Consider the following 23,637-nt stretch of genomic DNA (forward strand, 5'->3'; position numbering starts at 1 on the left):
TTTATCACTGTATGCTGACAAAGGGCAAAATTTTCAATTAAACTGTAACAAGCATGCACTTTTATGCCCCAAATAACATACTATCAAAATAGTCAACAAAAAACACATTCGAATACAAAGGTGAAACAACAAATAATACTATGAGATACTAACAAGCCTCTTTCCATAACTGAGAAATAAAGGCACACAAATTTGAATTATATAAATACTAGTGGCAACTTAATTGATAGAACCCAAATCAAAGTTCATAACCATTGATGGTACATAAAACCTTTGCAAGAAAACAGGTAATAAAATTCCTAAAGAGAAGAAAAAACATTGACATTATTTTTCGTTTTATAGCATGCTCTGGAAATTACACGTTCTACCCAGTGAAAGACCACTTGGCATTATCATCATATTAATCTAACTCTAATAAACTCAAAAAGAGAAGATACATTATACATAGCGCCACTTAAAAACGGTAATTCAGGTTTATTCTTTACCTATCTTACGTAATTGCATACTATAAATCACATATTTATTTTTTTAAGGTGCAGATAAAAACAAAATTTTTATCATATGCTTCAAATGAAGTAAAATTATATTATAGAAATAATGCATGTTTAGTGTTATACATTGGGTGGTAAACAATTACAAGTTGGTACCAAGATGAAGTAAAAATTTCTTACTAAACCCTTACTAAAGTCAAAGCAATATAATTAATCCCTCTTGCTTTCATTTCTGAGATTCACAGCATGGTGAATGAGGACACCGATACCTTACGGAGGCTGTATATGTTTTTAAATTCTTCAAGCAATGGAATGTTGATATTTATTGGATCATCATAATATTCCTTTCATGACTATGTTACAACCATTTCAAATGCATTTCATTCTCTTATTAAGAAACAAAAAGAAAATGCTCCAAAAAACTCAACCAATTTAACATCAGTATTCTGGCTCAAAACCTAAAGTTTTAAACTAGTGGTAGCAAAACGAACAACTCAAATTTTTTTTTTGAGTTCTTGATGCAAATCCAACTAATTACAAAACTGCTGATAGCTTTCAGGCTTAAAGTAACAGGAGGCTATAAAATATTGGCACATTGAGAAATCAATCTTAGCTTTTCAAACAAATATTTTTCTGGAAACTATATACAAAAATCTTCCCTAAATTTATTGTCTTTCCCATTGTACTAGAAAGATACAAAACAAAACACGAGGTTTTTGCACAGACTTCATAATTTAATTGGAATTTATATATGTAACAAATACCTTTCAAACATTCACCAACTGTAAGGCAATTATCTGTTCTCAACATCTACCCTCAGAAGCAGTTGATATGATAGTCCACATTTCAAGGTCTCTGGTACAGAAGGAGCTCTGTCCTCTGCCCACACTCTCTCCTGATCTATTGCTTTGAATTCCAGCTATATTCCACTAACTCTCAAACATATATGCCTAAATGAGACCTATGCTCTGTGATCCAGGTTCACATGTACAATTGCCTTCTTCATATCTTTAACTAGATATCTGAATCAGGATTTCAAAATTGATATGTTCCATATGCAACACACATTTCTTTCTCCAAAAACCATGTCATCATCTCTTCCCTGAAATCCTTCCCATCTCAGTAAATGGTACCACCATTCAGCTATTTGTTTCAGCTAAAATTCTAGGAGACACACTTGATTCCTCTCTCTGAGAGTTTGCACTTTACCTACTGATAAGTCCTATTGGGTCTCTATTCAAAACATATTGCAAATGCAACCACTGCTTACTTTCTCCCGTGCTCTAGCCATAATCTCTTCTCTAGACCAAGTGCAACAGCCTCATAACCAGCCTCCTTGCATCCACTCTTGTTGACTACAATCTGTCCTCCAAAACAACAGTCAGAGATGCTCTTTCTGAAAGATCAGATTACATAATGTTGACTCTGTTTTAAGATCCACTACCAGCTTCCCATCACTCATGGGATAATATCCCGAACTCCCTACCATGGCTAACAAGGTCTAACTCCTGACTTTTCTAACCTCATTTTCCTCCTCTGTCCTGTTTCCTCACAATGTTCTAGATACTGTGGCTAAGCTTGTTCCCAGACTGACACCCTTGCCAGTGTTGATCCTTCTACCTGCAATGTAGCCCCCACCCCAAATATGCCTGAGACAACCGCCTTATCATCATCCATATTTCAATGAGCACCTTCTCAGAAAGGTCTTCCTTCTCCTGGGCTGAAACAGCCCCCACTAAGTATCATATTGCTTTATTTAATCTTCTACCCAATACTAGTACCAACTGATGTTATGTTATTCTATTATACTATATTACACAGTATTCGATTTTAATTTTTGTTGGTATATTTATTTTATGCCTTCTACCATGGGAAGAGCTGTCTCACCACCTGGAGAGCAAGAACTCTCTCATTCTCCACCACAGTTGGATGGGTACCACTGTTCTAGTACCTACAGCAGTATCTGGCTCATGGCTGACTTTTAATAAATGTGCCTTACTGTGGTGGCTACAGCAAAAGAACAAAACTATTCTTTTTCAAATAGTAAGAACACATATAAAATAAAACTGAGGTGAATTAGAGGATATTTCCTTAAACTAGGAAGCATTGGATTTATGAAATCTATAAACTGTCTTCATAATTGCATTTAAAGGAAGCGCTTAATGTTCTATGGAATATATGTCTTCAAGACAAATGGGAAATATCTAATTATATATATATATAAATATATATATATATACACACATACACACACACACATATATATAACCCAATCTATTCCAACAGTTTTCAACAATACTTGAGAATTCTGCAAGTCAGAGCTTGACTGTATAATGAAACACATATAGCAAAGAAATTTAATTTTGAAACCAAATAACAAAATGTTTCTACATATATTATATGTGTGTGCATACACAGATATTTTTAATAATTTTAACAATAGCTAATAATTTTATTTCACATCAAGGTCAACTTGAAACTCATGCCTTCTCCTTGTTCTGAAGGAAGCACAGGTTCCAGGTCCCGGCACTAAGAGAACTTGGAGAAGGCAATTTGGTTCGTTTGTGAGGCTACTGAGCTAAGTGATGACTCTGCTGCTGCCCTCCCCTGACTCATCCGGGGTCCAGAAGGAAGGGAGGCCATGGCCATATGAGCAGTTACTTGGTTGGTGCAAAAGTAATTGTGGTTTTTGCCATTAATACTAGAATTCCTTCTCAGGTAGGCACATTGCTTTGCTTCTCTACTCTTTAGAGGAGCCAATCAAGTGAATGTATATAGAGAATTGCTTGTAGGGAGTGTATCCCAACGGTTTGTTTTGCTTTGACCAAAAAGGCACTGAGAAAACAGTATGTGGCTGAAGTAACATTAATATGGGCCCCATGCCATTTAGCCACTATAAAGGAACCCTCCCCAGCCTATTGAGTTAGCTGTTGAGATGCTGGTCAAATCTTCATGTTATCATATATCTCATGGTAGCATAATGGTGAGCAACTGTATCTGCCACTCCCACTACACTGGCAGCTTGTCGGAGAAAAGGAAAATGTGTCTTCCTCCCAACCACTGAGCTCCCACTTACCCAGCACCTCCATCTTCTTCCATTTAGGGCTTTCAACCACATTGCTCTTGTTTTTCATGCTCTAATTTACCTCCAGTATTAGAATGACATGATTTTCACAGAAACATTTAATCATCTCTTCCATTCCTTCCCAGTCTTTAAATATGCAAATAGAAAACTAAGCATATTATCATGGAATTATGTGAAATGATACATTCTAAGCCAAATGAGCAGGTCACAAAAGGGAATGCCTCACCTGTTCCCTGCTGTGTGAAGGCATGGGTGTGCCTGTGTATGTATGTATGGAAAACACAATGCAGAATGGACACCAGTGCATGAACAGGAGAGTCTGAACTGGGTTTTGCTCTCTTTCTGATACGTGTCTATACTATGAAAGCTCTTATTATGAAAATACCACCGTGTTCAAAACAAAAACTAGGAAAGACATTTTTTAAAACTGTGTGAAACCCTCTAAATCATCTTCCCTTTTTCTATTTATTTTATTATGGTAAAATACAAATAACTTAAAATTTAATATCTTAACCATTTTTCAGTGTACAATTCAGTGGTATTAAGCACATTCAAATTGCTGTGTAACTATCACCACCAACCATCTTCAGAACTCTTCGTCTTCCCAAACTGAAACGCTATGCTTACTTTTTTTTTTTTTTTTTTTTTTTTGAGATGGAGTCTTGCTCTGTCACCCAGGCTGGAGTGCAGTGGTGCGATCTCGGCTCACTGCAAGCTCCGCCTCCTGGGTTCACGCCATTCTCCTGCCTCAGCCTCCCAAGTAGCTGGGACTACAGGTGCCCACCACCGCGCCCGGCTATTTTTTTGTATTCTTAGTAGAGACGGGGTTTCACCATGGTCTTGATCTCCTGACCTCGTGATCTGCCCATCTTGGCTTCCCAAAGTGCTGGGATTACAGGGTTGAACCACCACGCCCAGCGTGCTATGCTTATTAAACAAAAACTCCCGTTTTCTCCCTCTCCTTAACTCCTAATACCATCATTCCACTTTCTATCTTTAGGCTTTTGACCACTGTAAGAAATTCATAAAAGTGGACACATACAGTATTTTGTGTGTGTGTGACTGTCTTCTTTATTTCCCTTAGCATAATGCCCTCAAGGTTCATCCATGTTGTAGCACGCGTCAGAATTCCCTTCCTGTTGAAGGCTGAAGAGTATTCCACTGTATGGATTTACCACATTTTGCTTATCCTTTCACCTGTCAATGGATACCTGGGTTGCTTCCATGTTTTGGCTATTGTAAATAACACTGCTATGAACATGGGTATACCAGTATTTCTTTGAGATCCAGTTTTCGATTCTTTTGTGTACATATCCAGATGTGAAATTGCCAGATCATATGGTGACCCTATTTTTAGTTTCTTGAGGAACTGCCATGCTGCTTTCTACAGCAGTCACATCAGTTTACATTCCCACCACCAATGCATAAGGTTTCCAATGTTTCTACATTCTCACCACCAATACTTATTTCTTGTTCTTATCAGTAGGCTTCCCAATAGGTGTGGGGTGATATCTCACTAAAGTTTTTATTTGTATTTTCCTTACAATAAACCATATTCACTTTGGCTTCCATGGCATTTTTTCTTTCTGACTGTGAAGATAAAAGTTCTTCATGTCTCAACCAGCCAAAGTCATATTCCTATGGCTCCCACAGTATTTTTTAGGCCTGGGCTTTCCTCCTGCCACCTATTATGTGAAAAGAAATAGAAGTGAAGCTAGTATTTAAATTATGTTTTTAAAGTATTTTTTTTTAAGTCTTCCTTCACTCACAGAGAAAATTCTCGCAATTCTGGGAATCAATTGTCAAACATTTCTTAAAGAGAAAAGCACACGTAATCCCTAAAGAAAAACTACCCACTAATTTGATTGTCTGGAAGTGTAACAAAACACGTCCGAAGAATATGAGGTTCTTATCGCTACTCGGCAAAACGTCCTCATTATCAAGAAGTTTTAGGGAACTGAAGAAGCTATGAATCCAGGGCGGGCATCAATTTGCCTTTTATTCACTTCTCTCATTGAATCTTAAAGAATTTTTCTTGGAATTCAAGTCAATTACTTTGATAACATCATTATTTTATTTATACTTGCACCATGTCTGACCTGAGTTATCAATGCCGGCTTACCATTCCAATCCTATAAAATGAATGGCAGGTAAGGGGTTTGGCATGAGCTGAAAACTTCCACGAGCATTGTACTGGGATGGCTAATTGCAAGAGTGTCCCAGTTGCCTGATGTACTATTCATAAGATACTTTCAGATTCCACCATACCAGCCTCAGGTAAGGCATAAATAATGTACTTCTGCATATATAATATAAACTAAATCTTCCTGTCACCTGGTCATCAACTATTATTATCACTTTTAAGTAATATTGACAAAGTATATAAAATGGCATTTCAAAAGCAGTACTTTTTATAAGCTTGTAAGTGGAAATGGTCTACTTTAATAGTGTTCCAATTATAACAAGATTTCATCACACTGGCTGTGAATTTAATCCATTTATCTCCGGAGCTCAGAGTAACAGATATATGGTTACCATTAATGTCCTTCATTCCATCCTAAGAACGGTGGTTCATAAATTCTTTCTGGATTTCAGGCCTCTTTAGAAATCTAAACAAAACCATGGATCCTCTCCTCAGAAAATGAGCACAATTCAAATTTAGGAAACAGTTTCAGGGGTTTCTGCTCATCTCTCTATAAAGTCCATATACATAGGCAGCCAATTCAGTATGAGTCCTTTGGGGTACCGGTTACAAAAGAAGATCATTCAGCAGGAGAAAGGCATCTCCACTTTTAACAAAACCCCTGATGATTCTAGTGAATACCAGTACTTGAGAGCCAGTGGCCTTGAAGTTGATAGACTCCAACTGAAACATTCCTGATATAGAAGGTAGGGCTACAAAGTAATAGGATCAGTGTTCAGCTCTCATTGGCAGTCAATATTATTAGAATCACATCTACAAGGGGATGGGGGAAGGAAATCCTTAAGCCAAAATATATTAATACAGTGTAGTAAGTCTTCACCTAATGTCATCAATAGGCTCTTGGAAACTGCAACTTTAAGCAGAACAGTATACAGCAGGTCCTCAAACAGCATTGTTTTCTTTACCAACTTTTCTTTACAGCATTGATGAGGGGGAAAAAAATGGCTTTGCTATACATCATTTCACTTAAAGTCACAGTTTCCAAGAATCCATTGACAATGTTAAGTGAAGACTTACTCTATAAGAAAAATAAATGATATAATTTCATCTACCTTCTATACCACCAACAGTATGCTATACTACTCTAATCTAGCATTGAGACTCAAGTGTTCTTACCTTGAAATGTGTATTGTATCAAAATTCAAGGGATGGAAATGTGAGCAGCAGAATACGAAGGAGTCTGCACACAGGTGAGTCATGATCACCATCTACACACAGGTGGACATACCCAGCTCCTTAAGCATTTGGCCCAGGCTTTGCACATCTTTCCTTCTCCAAGCATGGAGACTAATGCCTTGTGCATTGTAGATGCTCAACACATTACCTTCAGATTTCATTTTAATGTGTCTCTGCTGACAACTCTATGCCAAATCCAACTGTTTGCTTAATGATAACTGAACCTTATTGTAATAGTCTAATGTTTAGACCATTAGACCTATTTAGACCTATTAGACCCATAGGTCTAATGTAACAAACCTTAGTGAGGTCCATTACAGTATTAAAATGAAATTTAATACAGCTGAAAATTTGGCAAACTATACTTGTTCCTCTCAATTCTGGAAGAACCCTGATCAATACACACCATGCCTGAACTCGGTCTCTTCTAAAGCTAATGAACTTTAAAATGGCAAGAGGAGGTCAAGTCTATTTATCTGTTGTTTATTGCTAGAGCTGCTGATCAGGGGAGGGAAATATAGTTTATACAGAGCATGACCAACAAGAAATGAGAGTGACTTTTAAATGAGGACTTAGGAATATTAATTTCTCAACTTCAGAATTATGTGTACTGCATACAAAGAATGATAATGATAATGGTGAAAAAACACATCTTAATCAACTCTAGTATGATTAGTCATATACTAACTTAATAGCTTGGAATATGGTAAAACGATCTTTGCAGGGTTCACTGACCTCTCGAAGAATCAGATAAAACCCCAAAAGCATAAAATTCATGCAAGATTTTCACATCTTGTCAAGGAGTTCTCTGATCCCTGCAAGGCCATCTGTGCCCACCATTTTGTTTCAATAACATTGGATTAGTTTGTCCACCTTCCTGGACAATCGTGAGGGCAATTTAGACAAGAGGAGAAAACACGAAGGGTGAGGTCACACAGGCTTTGATCCTGCTGTACACTGTACAATGGAATGATCACGGGATCTGGACCCAAATGGTCCTGATGCGGGGCTCAAACTGTGGCTTTGTAACCTCAGAACAGTGAGGTCTGCTATAAGGATCAAGTGAATGAATCATTATGGGTGATATGGGTGGTCTTCAGTGAATAAATGCAGAGGTTATTGTTATTAAACAAATATACATTTTTTTTCCTGATTATCCAGGAGCCTAATGCTACTATTCTCTAGGTCAGATTAACGGTGTGAAACTTCTCAGATTACAATGAGAACTAGAACTTTGCAAAAAGTGACTTTGGTATTTATGTTTTTAAGACCTTTTGGATGAAATTCAAGAAAAACCTGATTTATGCTAATTCAATCCCAAAGTGAAAAGAAGAAAGTAATTTTTTTACATAAATAGAATAACATTTAACTTTAAGTTTCCTCTCAAGAGAAAGACAACATCATCCTTCCTGAAAACGTAAATGTTTAAGAAGTAGCTAGAATACACATCATTAAACTGCATCCCAAACATTTATACAGCCAACCTACACAGACACACACACACATACTACACACACACAATCACACATACATACTACACACACACACTACACACACACACATACACACATATACTATACATTTTTACATCTATCTACCACTGTATCTATCTGTATGTGTATACATACATGATTCACTAAGTAATCTTGATTTATTTTTCATTTCCTAGACTCTACTTGGCAATAATTAACATTTTTATCTACCAGTTAAAACCTGCGGCAAATTCATATCTTCCACAAATTAAAATATACTTCAAAAAGAACACGCAATCTGGTGGGTGGAGGTCGTGGGAACTTTGCTCAGCGGGAGATTTAATTAAATTATTATTTTCTCACCACCTTTTACACACACACACACACACACACACAAAACCCAAATTATATTCAACCCTAAAAAGATATTCTTTCTCCATATTATGTCAACAACATGTAGAGTTACAAGATCAGCAGCAGTGATCACAGGATTTGGGGAGGTCAATGCCACCATTTCAAATCTCAGAGTCAATTCACAGTAGCTACTTAAGAGATGCAAAAGGCCTGGCAAGAGTATTTATTTCCTGCAAGAATCCTCTGCAAGCAAACTGTCCATTCAGCAGTTCTGCAGGCTACTGTTTCACCATGCGACAGGCCCACTTATTCATAAACAAATCATTAACATTCTTGACATAAATCCATAGTGGACCATTAATCCCAGCTATGATAATGTTTTCGTACATTTGCTCTCCCCATCATGAATAGGAGTGTTGTTTCGCAGAACCCATCCCTGACAAATAAGAGACAAATTATGCCCCGTGAGAAAACTTGGAGAATGAACGGCTTACACACCAATTACTGTCTCATTATCTGGCTGATGCAGAAATAGATCCTGTGTGCTTTGGGTGAAATGTAGATTTTTCTTACTCAGACCAAAAAATATAAGTATATGCAAAATCACTTGCCAAGGTGATTTTTGTTGCTCAGATTCATCTGAAGCCACACTCTGGGAACATTCCTCACAAAAGCAAATCAATAATTATTGCTTAAGAAAAAAACAAAAAAAAAAAAACCCTTGTATAAGTACAAAAAAAAAAAAAAAACAAACCAAAGATCCTAGCAACTATCAAGACCAATGGTTAATATGGGTTTTTTTGTTTTTTTTTGTTTTTTTAGCATTTCAATGTTCATTGAATATTGAAATATTCTGCCCAAGAGTTATCAGCAAAAGGAGTATGAATGACAGAGAAACAATAAACAAGGTATAAGAAAATAAGAAACGCATTTAAGTGAAATAGACTCTATGGCCTGACAAGACCCTTAAATTCAGTTTATAAATTCTCTCCACCGAGCTTGAACAAGAAACCTCTTCATGATCAAAACACACTGGCTAAGCACCCATACATAAGAAGGATTTGCTGTATGTTTTTATGTTCTAAGCTAAACAGACCCAATTCTAGCTCTTTAACCGTGACATCATACGTTAAATAAATATACTAACAACTCCACAAAAGCGACCAACTCAAACATTTTATTTTATATATTGGTACCCATAGTTCTATCTACAAACCATCTGCTGGGCTGAAGCCAAGGCTCATGCTCTGTCAACCAGCACTTCATATATTTGCATTGGCAGGGACAACACCAAGAGCCTATTTATTTCTCTGTAAGATATCTGGCTTCTAACAGCTATTAGGTAGAACAGTGCTTCTCAAACTTTATGTATATAGGAATCACCGAGGGATTTTGTTAGAATGCAGATTCTGGGTCAGTAGGTCTGGGGCGACACTGAATAGCTTATATTTCTATCAGGCTCCCAGGTGATGCAAATTCTGCTCTCCTGGGACTACACTTTGACAAGCAAGGTGGGAGATGACTAAGTTTCGAATATGACTTATTAGACCAATAGCTTGGCTCTCTATAAGTATAAAATGGAAGCCTCCTCTTCTGTTCAATTTTGCTCTCTCTACTACTAATATAATTATTAATTTCATCAATACGCATAAATTTTAAAGTTAAGTTTTACACAAGTCTTCATTTAGAGTAAGAATGAGAACGCAAAAATCTAGAGGAATACTTGCATAACATTGGTGTAGGGAAAAAGCACCCTACTAAGGGTCTGGATTTCAATCTTATTCTAGCCTTCCATAAAATAAAACCATGAGGCCATAAGTATGGGACTGAACTTCTCTTAGCCTCAGTACCTTGATCTGTAAAATGGGAATTGAAAATACTCACCACACAGTATTAGCACAGGATGAAATAAAACATGCAAAAAGTGCCTTAGCACCACAGGCCCTCAACAAATAGGAGTTTCTTCTCTTGCTTTCTTTGTTATCCAACATTAGGAGCACAGCTTGGATCACGTAGGACGACCTCAATCTGACGTAAAAGAGTCAGCTAGGTTTGAATTGTTGCTCTGCTCCTTCTTACCTATTTACCGGTAGGCAGTCACTCAGCTGGTGGTTCTCGGATGCAGACAGTCAGACCCACATCAAGTTGCCTGTGTAATGATTACTTAACAAAAATTCAGATTCTTCTGTCTGCCACCCTGTAATTCTCATACAACAGGCTTGAGATTTCAGTTTAGAATCCATGTTTTTAAATGCCTCCCTAGCGAGGATTGAAAACACTGCCTTCACCTTTAGAGCCTCAGATGCCTTGAGCACAATGATGCCCATGACAATAGTGATGCCCAACCACCTACTGCAATGGGGCTCTGACAACAGGGCTTGGTAAATGGCAAAAGGCTAACACTGTGTTGCCATTGAGACCCCTATACACAGGATGAGAGGATTAACTCAGTGACACCCCTTAGCTGGAGATACTGCTTTCCCTGAATGTATCCTCCATTTTACAACTCAAGCAATAACTGGATCCAAAGCAATTGCAAGCTCCAGTTCCTGATTTGTTTTTCTCTTTTAATCACCACAAATAATCAGCTTGCTTTTCCCAGGCCTCTGGGTTGTAAAGGAGATGGCTTCATTGACTCTTCCTACCAGGTCAATGAATGAGTCCATTTCTGGTTGCCTCCAGACCCTGGCTTTCTCTGATACTTCCTTGCAAAATAGAAGAGCCAGTGCCCAGTCAATACCTGACAACCAACTCAGTGCATAGCTAGTGCAGTGACTTCATTAATCACTATGAACAGCCTTCTCAATCAGAAGGAAAATATTTTTTTCTTAGATCACCACTTTACCTTGCGTCTTTTACCACTTCCCGTCTGGTTTACCTTGGATATGTATGGAATCCAAGTAACAATTGTCTCAAAAAGAAACATATATCCCTGTCCTTTTGTTTTAGAGGATAAAGATCCCATTTGCAATTATAAATTATAGATCAAAGAGAATAGGGGTTATGAAACATATTCATGCCAAAGACAGTTACATTTTTATGCAGAGATCTAGGAGCTTTTCTCAAAAGCGTAGAATCATTCCCTTCACTGTTTCCTTCATTCTCCTCCTTCCTTTCTGCCCTCCCTCCCTGCCTTCCTCTTTGTCTTCTTTCCTTCCAGTAGCATTTGTAATTATATAAACTAACTGAAATATTTCTTAACTAACCCAACTATTATTTATTCATCCTCAGTTTCAAAGCAAAATGTGTCCCTTAACTTCTGTTGTATAATGAGAAAGGGAAGTAGGAGGCAGGAGGAGAAACAGGAAGAGGGAGAGGGACAGGGAAAGGGACAGAAAGGGTATTAATCAGTGCTCTGGTTTCCAATCCTGGAGTTGCACAGTTAGTGAAAATTAGAGAAGAGCCCTGGTGTAAGATGATAAATGGCAAATGATACTTGGCTTTCATGGCTGGAGAGTAAGAATGGGGGGTGACAGGAAGTAGCCAGAACTGTGGCAAACAAAAGAAGTGCATGCTCCCTTTGAAGGTAGAGTTGCTGTTCAATTTTAGGCTAGAGTAGCAAATAGAAATGTGGGATTGGCTGGGTGCAGTGGCTCACAACTGTAATCCTAGCACTTTGGGAGGCCAAGGTGGGTGGATCACGAGGTCAAGCATCCAAGGCCAACATAGTGAAACCCTGTCTCTACTAAAAGTACAAAAAATTAGTCGGGCATGGTGGCAGGCGCCTGTAATCCCAGTTACTTGGAGGCTGAGGCAGGAGAATCGCTTGAACCTGGGAGGCAGAGATTGCAGTGAGCTAAGATCACACCACTGCACTCCAGCCTAGACAATAGTGTGAGACTCTGTCTCAAAAAACAAACAAACAAAAACTAACTCAGTTAAGAACAAGTCACTCCTCTTTCACTTAATTCTTTTTGAGTTCTTCTGATTAAACTAAAAATAAAGTCTCACTTGGTGCCAGCAAAAAAAAAAAAGAAAGAAAGAAAAAAAAGAAATGTAGAATTAACACTGTCAGACTGTCAAAGGTTTTAAAAAAGGCCACACCTGAGAGGGCCACATCTTATGCAAAATGTCCTCATCTTTTGGTGCTTGCTACAATGTAAAAATTCTATAAGCACTGTACTGGCCAAAGGAACTACACCAGCAGGGCAAATGTGGGTTGTGGGTCAACCACTTGCAAACCCTCACCTACATAGTTTCCATGGCTGGGATGCTGGCTGGTCACCAGAGTCTGCTTCTCTTTTTTGTGGGCACTCATCTGGGCCACATTTCTCCATCTACTTTGTAATTAGGTATGAACTGATGACTGAGTTCTAGCCAATGGAATGTGAGCAGAAAGAACATCTGCCTCTTATGAGCAAAATCTTCAAGGAAGTAGCTGTGCCTCTTCATGCTACCTTTCCACTTGTGCCAACCAGGTGCAGTCAATGAGGCCACAGGGGCAGTGCAACCACAGTGGGGAAGAGGCCTGCGTCCCTGAATCACCACATGGAAGAGAGCCAACCAGTTGTCCAGGAATACAACTTTGAATGAGGACCTGGAAATTAAACATCGATCATGTTTTGTCCACTTCATGTATTAGGTCCTATTAATTACTGCAACCTAGCCTGGAATCCTTTGGCTTTGAAAAATAGTGATCCTTCATCATCCTTGAGATGTCCTTACTTAAAATGTAAGTGGAATGCTATTCATTTTCATCTCCTAGATAAGTTTATTTTTAATTCTAAGTATAATAGGTCCTCCATGCCTATTCAGATTCATTTTTATTTGTCAATTGCTTAAGGGCAGAAATTCTGAGCCTCCAGAGCATTCAAAATTCAAGCACCTAGGATCAGATTGATAGCAGGCTACCATGACAGCTCTATCAAGGAAAGGTTATTACCAACGAAAATGAACATACATTTTGAAAATCCTCACCATAATCACCTTTTTTCAAACCATAAAATATCTCCCAAGAACAAGGTAATTACTTTTTATAAAGCCCGCTTCCCTAAATTTTTGTTTATTAACTTTTCTTTCTCTTGACATGACCTCTGAGATGGTTTAGTATCAGACAGCGACTACTTGAACTTAAAAAAAAAAAAAAAAAAGTAAAATATGTAAAGGGGAGGGGCAGGATCCATTCCAAACAGGAAGCAAGGAGGTAACACAAAAACCTATAAAGGAAGGCCGGGCTCAGTGGCTCACGCCTGTAATCCCAGCACTTTGGGAGGCCGAGGCGGGTGGATCATCAGGTCAGGAGATCGAGACCATTCTGGCTAACACAGTGAAACCCCGTCTCTACTAAAAATACAAAAAAATTAGTCGGGCGTGGTGGCAGGTGCCTATAGTCCCAGCTACTTGGGAGGCTGAGGCAGGAGAATGGCATGAACCCGGGAGGCAGAGCTTGCAGTGAGCCGAGATCGCGCCACTGCACTCCAGCCTGGGTGACAGAGCGAGACTCCGTCTTAAAAAAAAAAAAAAAGAAAAGAAAAGAAAAGAAAAGAAAAACCTAGAAGGGAAAAGTCGGAAGACTTCAAGTCACTTTTCTCAGCATCTTTTGCTACATAAGTAAAGATAAAACTCAAACAACATAGCTTTTCATCTTATAAATTCTTTATGTACAGGTATTTTGTTGAGCACATAGGAAAATGAGTGAATGCAATGTGCCCATACAGTGCTACAAGCCGGCAGTGAACTCTGGCAGTTCAGGAAAAAAGCTCTATCTTTCCAGGCAAGCTCTGGTATCTGCCAGCAGCAGCGGTCCCCTCCAGGGGGGACACCTAAAAGCTTAGGGAAAGCTTGGTGAAAGCTTGGCAAAAACAGTTAAGGACGATTATCACTTTTTCCATTTATTTTGAGTCAACAGGTTTTAATTAGGTATACTTAAATAAAATTTAATCAAGCTTTCTGTGGCTTCAGACAGTCAGTGCTAAAAACTGCATCAACTACTAGTTTCTAAAGCCCCATTCCAAACAAAGCTGCCTTACAATGAAGAAGTATTTATTGTGGCAATGTTGTATTCTGTCCCCAAAAGTGAGAAAAGGAGAGCAACTTGGGGACAGTGAAATGATGATATAAAAGAGATTATACAAAGAATATGTAAACAAATAGGAGAGGTTGGTTTAGTGGAAACAGGTTGAACACAAATCAGAATTGAGCAAAGGAGCATTTACTTGATTCAAAATTACAGTAACACCTATTTTGTGCAGGTTGCTGAGACATGGGCATCCCACATAATCTAATGCATATATCCCTTCTGTCTTTCACTTACTTGTTCATTCAACATTTTGAACAGTAACTGTTCTGGGGACAGTAGTCTAAATGCAAAGCTGATCTCTTCCAATGCCAAGTCTTAAATGGACAGTGATGAATGAAAACTCTTTATTTGCATGCTTGTGGTTTTCTTAAACAGACTACACGAGTAAAATTTAGCTGTTTATTGGTCATATTTCTTACCCATTTGAACATAAATTTTGTTACTGGGCTAAAATGGAGAAATGCTCTCCAGGATATTGAGAAATGTATATACTCTGCCTTTAGCCATAAAAGCACCACATTCTCTTTCTAATGTCCATGTGTGAGCGCTCTATCTATCTCTTCTACAGAATGTGATGCATGGGCTTTGTGGCAGCTGTCTGAGTTCCAGAGGACTTTCTTTCCCACTATTGCCAGACTCTGGTTGTGTTCTGGATAAATGAGGTTGTCAGAAAAGAAAGTTTCTGGGAAAGAAAGCGTCACAACGCAGCTACACACATCCCTTCCAACAGCAGCATGCAGTGAAACGTTTGGGACAATATATTAGAAAATTTCAATTAATCAGAACTTTAAGAAAATTACATGTTCTCGACTGAATTTCTTACTCAACGTAAGGCTGGACACAATTCTGAAAGCAACTGCAGCTTTCTCCAGTAAATCAGAATCTCAGTTGATCTCAAAGTCATTCTTCTAAAATCAGTTTTAACATTACAGTTGCACAAACATAGACAGCATCAGACTGGTTTAATGTAAAACAATTCCAGACCTACTCAGTGTGTCTGTAAAGTTAGGTCTTTATCATGGTCTCTTTTTCTTCGAATTTGCATTTTTGGAGGGAGAGGGGAGGACAAAGGAGAAACACCCGTTTGAGGGTTCCGCCTATTTTTTTTCCTAAGTCAGGCTTAAAATACAATTTTCCTCAATGCCCTCGAATCAGGTGTCTAAAAGTTTCTTCTGGAGAAATTTAGAATTCCCTTTCAGAGGACAACTTATTGAAGTTCACCAAGAGTAAGTAGTAATTCATCACAGAGAGATGTTACAGCTGCCACATGTTGCACAATGTCTTCATTTTTCCCTCTTCTGTCAAAAGAAACACAACCCAGGTTCCCCTACAGTAGGAACAGGAAACTCCCATGAGAATGTCACTAAGAAATGAATGCAAGTGTGAAGTAGGACTCTGTGTTCTATCTAGAGCTGAAAGGGGAGTCGGATTTGGAGAAGTGTCCTCTCTGATGTCCTATTTTAGATTGTCATTTCTACGTTAAAAATGCTCATAGGAGTAGGGCACAAAGATATAACAAAAGGTTTGTTTAACAAAGACTGGGCCTTGTGCTCAACCCTGTTATCTGAAGGTTTAGAATGTGGTTGGGAGGTGCACAGATACTCCCATTAGGTAATAATAGGTAGATAATAATTAAGTAATATTGTCCCCATTTCACATGTGAGAAAATTGAGGATTCATGACTGAGCTCAAAGCACAGCAAGGCAAGTGGAAGAGACAAATTTAGAATGCAGGAGCTCCCACCCCCAGATTCCAGCCATTCTCCTGTCCCACACATCCCGGCTGACCCACCTGACATACACCCTCTCACCCCATCCTCATCCCGTGACCCCGAGCTAGTTCCTCAAACATACTCTCAAATTGAATCCCCTTTGTGACCAACACAAATTAATGATGCCCAGAGGAAGGGGTTAAAAATATACTCTATGATTCGTGAAATAAAACAAATTTAAGCAAGGAGACCAGAAGTAGCAAGAAAAATGTAGGAGTTAAGGAGCAGGTCAGGCCTGGACTCCAATCCAGGTTCTGTAGCTTACTACCTTAAAGCTTCAGATGGGGAAATTAAACCCTCTAAGCCTCCATTTGTCACTGGTAAAATGTCCAACTTCCAGGATAATTCATGAGAATTGAGTTAGATAAACAGGCAGAGCATAGGGCCCAGCACACAGTGGGCAGCCCACCCCCTTGCCCTCCACCTCCAATTCACCATCCAACCATAATCCTCATTCAACTGCACCAGGCTCTCCAGCCATTTTGAGTGCCATTTCTTTCAAGGATGCATCTGTCTACATCATTCGTCTGCATCCAAGGTTGGCTTTTTCCAATCAGAAAAACTAAATTCAGAGTATATGAGTCAAATACAAAAGCAAAACCTAGAATCCAGAAAGCTAGAACAAGCATTGATTCAGGGAAGGGTAGTTTCCATATTCTAAACTCTAGGGTTCCTTACAAGAATAGCAAACTGCTCACAGTTCTTCCAATCAGTTTCTCAGTCAATAACATGTTGACCAAAACAGTCCATTTTATGATCAGTCACTTTCCCAAAATTCTTTAAGTCATATACCCCTGTGCCTCTCAAAGGTAAACATTATATCTTCCTTCTATTCCCAGTCTTCAGCACAACAGACATGTGACATTGACTTGGTACAGATGTATATAATTTCTGTCAATGAGAAAAGAACCCAGAAATCATGCAACATGTTGTCTTCATTTAAGCTACCGAAGGACCCTTGATTTAAAAAAAAAAAATGAAGCAGTAAATTCACAATCAAATACCACAAACAACTCTACATAATCTTAAACTATATAGAATTTAATTTGGAGTGCATCGGAAATACAAATATTACATCATTACCCTTTGAACATGAAGAAGACCTTCCACGGTATCTCATTTAGCTCTCTTTAATAACAGGTAAGGAAACTGAAAGACGGAGCAGAGGCGGGCATGTCTATAAACAAACAGAAATGAAAGAGTGACCACATCCAATATAATCGAGACTGCGTTCCAGATTCTCTTCTAAGTAATGTTTGTTAGTAGCATAACTTTTCATTCATACCATTTTGTGTGGTTAACATTATCAGTAGTCCTGTTTTATAGTGTGGAACAGAGGCTGAGAAAGTAACTTGCCCAACAGCATAACTCTAGCAAGTGGTAGAGCAAAGATCTAAACCCAAGTTGTCTCACTGGGGGGTATTTGCCTAACCACTGCTCTTGACCGAGAGCCTGAAGCAGAGGATCCCTCATCCGGGGTAAGCATGGTGTTCTTCCACCCTGCCCTTCCCTGCTGCTGAGGGTCCAGTGAGCTGTCAAGGCAAGTCAGCCAAAATATACCGACTTAAGAAGTAGATCCTAAAGATACTGAAGACTTCATCAATTAAAAACAAATCTACAAGTATCTGGATTTGAAAAAACAGGATTCTAGAATCAGATATGAGGGAAGATTAGGACATTATTAGAGAATGAGAAAGAATCGAGCACTGTTTTATTAATTAGTTTTCTTATCACTAAAGATCTACCTGTTTACTGTAAAAAATGAAATTGAAGTGATATTGAAGAACATAAAATGAAATATAAAAGACTGAGGCTGGGCGCGGTGGCTCAAGCCTGTAATCCCAGCACTTTTGGAGGCCGAGACGGGCGGATCACGAGGTCAGGAGATCGAGACCATCCTGGCTAACACGGTGAAACCCCGTCTCTACTAAAAAATACAAAAAAACTAGCTGGGCGAGGTGGCAGGCGCCTGTAGTCCCAGCTACTCGGGAGGCTGAGGCAGGAGAATGGCGTGAACCCGGGAGGCGGAGCTTGCAGCGAGCTGAGATCCGGCCACTGCGCTCCAGCCTGGGCGACAGACAAAAAAAAAAAAAAAAAAGATTGATACTTACACGCTAAATATCAGTGTGAAACCCCAAAGTCTACCACCATCAGCAGGGTTTTCTGTTGTTGACTTGTTTTATTTTGCTTTTGTTTTTGTTTTACATCTCACTCCAGAAATTTCAGTATATTTGTAAGCACAGGAAGACTCTTCTTTCTTTCTTTTTCTTTTTTTTTTTTTTTTTTGAGATGGAGTCTCACTCTGTCACCCAGGCTGGAAGGCTGGAGTGCAGTGGCGCCATCTCAGCTCACTACAAGCTCTGTCTCCTGGGTTCATGCCATTCTCCTGCCTCAGCCACCCGAGTAATTGGGACTACAGGCACCCGCCACCATGCCCGGCTAATTTCTTTTTGTATTTTTAGTAGAGACAGGGTTTCACCTTGTTAGCCAGGATGGCTACAATCTCCTGACCTCGTAATCCACTCGCCTCAGCCTACCAAAGTGCTGGGATTACAGGCGTGAGCCACCGGTCCCAGCCTCTTCTTTCGTTTTTTATACAGATATATACACAGACACACACACATATAAAAGTGATCATACCATATGTACTATTTTACAGTTTACTTTTTATTTTTACTATATATCCAACATTTCCCCCTAACAGCATAGCTCCCCTATCTCTCTCTCTCCTTTCCTTAGGCTCAATAGTGTTGTAATAAATCATGATACTATTTTACTAATCATATATGGACATTTAGAAAAATTAGCACTCCTGCAAATAACAACAATATAGGAAAGCACCTATTATCCCTCATCCAACAGCATGGGCTTTATCCCACTTTTTAACTGCTACTTGCCTGACACGATAGTTGGGTCTGCAGCAGAGGGGAGTGGTGGGCAAGGGAACTCTAACTATTGTTATATTTTACAGTTTATTAACTGAATGAGGCTGAACACTTTTAGGCATGTTTATTGAAAATCAGTACTTCCTGTGGCTCTATTTGAGTCTTTTGACCATTTTTCTACCGGATTGCTTGTCTTTTTCATATTGATTGTGAAAGCATGTGGCATATTAAGAGAATAGTACCTTTGTTAGTCAAATGTCTTGCAATACATTTTCCTCAACGTATCATTTATTCATTTATCTTTTGGTGCTATTCAGGGTAGTTCTGCCTTAAAGTTTCACATACTCACTTAAAATACACTAGGTTGCAGCGTGTTTCTTCATTCTCACAATTTCACTTGACCATGAGCAGAGCAAGGGTCAACCAGGGGCACCTGGGCGTTCCTACACTCAACTGAGCACTGAAATGTACCACAATGGGGAGTTCCCATGAAAAGGGTATGTATAGACAGGTGTAGGCTTGACTCCTAAAACGAACAGCGTTAGCATCTAATCGGGAACACGTTTTATCATAAGTTCAAATATGTACACAGATATGGTAGAGAAATTTTATGATAAAATCAGAATAAAGTGAATAAAAGAATTAAATTCATACCCATGATCTCCAATTAATATACTGGTGGTTTACCAACCAGCCTGTTAAAATGTAGTGCATAACACAGTCAACCATTTGTGCCTCCTTGTATTACGGTTTCCAACTAATGAAAAGATACTTTAAAAGCATAATCAAAATCAAAATCCTTTGTGAGACAGCAGAATCACCTCTGCAGAGTGTGGTCCGGAAATCACTGAATGCCATGAGGAGTTCAGCAAAACCTCATTTTTCCTGTGGAAGAGGATGTCCCCCTCAGTGACCCATCTCCTTTCTGGCTTGATAGCCAGACACTCAACTTTAAGAAGGCTCTCGGAAGGTGAAGCCGTCAATACTTGGCCTTGTGACTCCACTGGCAGACTCCCAGGCAGCGGAAGAATGAACTACAAAGACAGCTTTTTAAAATAGCTAACGTCAACTATGATGCTTGCCACGTGGTCCCCCTCAACATGTCCAGGGGGCAAGTGCATCAGCAGCTGTGGAGGAGAAGTGGACGCTCAGATTCATTGGAAGGCTTCTCCTCCCAGTTCAGAGCTTGATACTGACAGTCTGCTTCTCACCTCCAGTATCCAGCCTCATTGTCTCAGGTGTTCTGATGGTTTTCCTTTCCAAAACAGTGGGATGAGAAAGCTGCATAGGTAAGGACTCACAGGAAGAAGAATATACTATCGCCATGAAGACCAGTAGCTAAATGACCATGTCTCAGAGAAAAGAGCAGAAAAATGATGCAGATGCTATGAATCAGAGTTGGTAGATTGGGGCCTTAGGTTTTAACCTTTTTAAAAAATGTGAGTAATCCTCAAGTTATCAAGCTCTTAAAAAGTAAAAAATTTAAAAAAAAAAACTATACAGGTTTTTACAAAGTATTTCTTAAGTATGCTTCTCATATGAGGAGGAAATAAACCAGAAACAAAACCCGTGAACAAAACCAAGAACCTGGCATGCCACTTTCAAAAGAGAAAACTAATACAAAAAAGTGACTGTCCCAGAGCTGCAAATGATATTGTTACTGTCACTGTCCTTTTAATTTTCAAAATTCTCTCCTGAAAAAGGCGCTTTAGAACTCTCATTTTATATATACATATATATTTTTTTTAAAAAAAAGCAAAGGAGAAAGAAGATTTCTTAAATAAGCAGATAACTGTTTTTGTTTACTTAGAATTTTATTGGGGGTATAATTTACACAGTGAAATGTACACATCTCAAGCACTTTTAAATAGATAAGTAGATAAAACCACTATACAACCATGGCCCAGAGGTCCACATTCAAGGCTGCTGGAATCGGCTACCAGTGTCCTTTACTTTCCATTAGCCTCCTTGCTGGAGCAGCCAAATGGAGACAGAGCCCATTTTTGTCCAGGATCTACAGGGAGCCCTGTCTGAGCTCTGGATGACTTCAGAAGATTCTATCCAGAGCGTGAAACACTCCATCAAAATGAAAGTGTGCACTTGGTAAGCTCCAAACTTAATTTATTTTATGCTGATGAGGTTTATGGGTCTTTTAAAATATGAAGCTCAGCTGCTCAGGATTTGCTTTGTTTACTTTGCTTTAATTAATGATAGTGCCTTTCTGGAGAGAAAACAGCACCAAGAAGAAATACAGTCAGAAATTATTCATTCAAAGCCTCTCCTTGGCCCTGGCTGTGAAGTAAACAAGATTCGCTAATCTCACTTGGGATGAGAGAACGGAGAGAGATGGAGGGTGGGAGAGCAGCATGTGGCTCCACCAGCAGACAGAGAGGATGCCACAGAAAACATGAGACCCAGCTCAAACTCAGGGCTGGTTGGAGAAGGTCAATATATAACTGGTAATTTACAAAGAGGAGCCAGAATCACTAGTCCTATAAAGAAGATCTCCAAAAGCTTCAAATAATGCAGAGATACTCAATGTGAAATGAACAATCATTATTTCCCAAGTTCCTCATGGTAAAAAAGTCACTAACTTAGAGTCAATGCATTCTGATTTTGTAAGAATTCCCTATCACCACCAGACAATCTGCTTCTTATAGCATTCCAAGGTAGGTCTAAACATGGTCCTAGTTCTACCTTTCTTGCTTAATCTTCTCCTCATGCACCCTCCAACTACCCCAAACCAGTCCATTTCTAACACATATTTCATTCCTCCGAGCCTTTCACTATACTGTGTTCTCCATCTCCATCTATAATGACCTCTAAGATTCAGCCTAATGGTCACTTCTGCTGGGAATACTCCCCAAGCCTAATTCCAGACAATTGAGTGTTTCCTCAGCTGTGCAGCCCAAAATCTTTGTACATATCTATCTCTGTAATAGTCCTTTACTTTCATTAACCAGTTATTATTTTTATCCTCCACTAAAGTACTAATTCCTTTTCAATGGACCAAAGGGGGCTTGTGAGAGTGCCTGGAATATAGCAGTGGATTGAAATGATTCGACATGAACTAATACAAAAGTTAACGACATAGGCTTGTAGAGATTCATGAATTTTTATCACTTGAAATAACTTCTCTACAATTTTGTTTCCTGAGAAAAAAAAAGGCATGACAATAAAAGAAATATAGAAAAAAAATGACTGACAAATTTTGTGCCCATTCAACCCCTGTCCATATACTGTCGAGTTGCACAAGTCGTAATCACAGAGTAATTCTTCCTGCACACGCTGCAGAAATCAATAATGGAACCAAGCTGAAGCTTTGCCAGCAACAGCACAAGGCAGGATAGAGGCCAAAACCAGGGTCAGCAATTACCTGGAGGATAGAAATGTCACCCAAAGGGAGGATGGTGCAGACAGGTCTCAGAGGACAGGTAAGCAAATAGGTAGGATGTCCAGCATTTGAGAGAAAGTGTATGAGCTCAGTCTGAAAGCAGATTCCATATACAGAGGTCAGGTTAGGAGCCCTGGGATTTAGGGAAGAAAGAAGGAGTGGACTGATGACCAAAGTCCAAAGACACAGGCCAGACTGCAGAGTGGGAAAGAAGGAGCTATGGTAACAAAGAGAAGACAAGTAGCAGGGATGCAGGCAAACAAGCCCACACTCTGCCCAATTTATTGATTTACTCAACAGAAACCCTCTGCATGGATCTGCATAAAAACAGACTAATCTTGATCCATACTCCTTTCTTTGTAGACCCTCTTGAAGTCTTTTGTCCTCAACTAAATTCTCACTTTCAAAGGTCAGGATATGCTAAATTGAAATCTTCTCCTGAAGCCAGTCTCTCAAGCCACCACAGTAATACACATTTATTAACCCTCAGCCCAAGCTTCAGTTGACGGTACAGAAAACACAATCTTCAAAAACTGGGCAAGACTCTACAAATTACCTAGTTCAGGCCCTTTTAATTAATTTATTTACTTACTTATTTATTTTTTAGAGACAGGGTCTCTGTATTAGTCCATTCTCACACTGCTAATAAAGATACACCCGAGGCTGGGTATTTTATAAAGGAAAGAGATTTAACTGACTCACAGTTCCACAGGGCTGGAGATGCCTCAGGAAACTTACAAGCATAGCAAAAGGGGCAGCAAACACGTCCTTCACATAGCAACAGCAA

At 39.1% G+C, this 23,637-nt stretch overlaps 1 protein-coding gene across 3 annotated transcripts in view; it reads right to left on the reverse strand.

Annotated features, from left to right (window-relative positions):
* Positions 1-23,637, reverse strand: part of PID1 (phosphotyrosine interaction domain containing 1) — a 253,653-nt gene that overhangs the window by 178,472 nt on the left and 51,544 nt on the right. Inside the window, exon 1 of one of the 3 annotated variants that reach the window (XM_077956494.1) lies at positions 23,553-23,567. The gene's annotated coding sequence lies outside the window, so the exon portion shown is untranslated. 3 annotated transcript variants of the gene reach the window in all.

The sequence above is a fragment of the Macaca mulatta genome, chromosome 12, assembly GCF_049350105.2.
Source record: "Macaca mulatta isolate MMU2019108-1 chromosome 12, T2T-MMU8v2.0, whole genome shotgun sequence".
NCBI lineage: Eukaryota > Metazoa > Chordata > Mammalia > Primates > Cercopithecidae > Macaca > Macaca mulatta.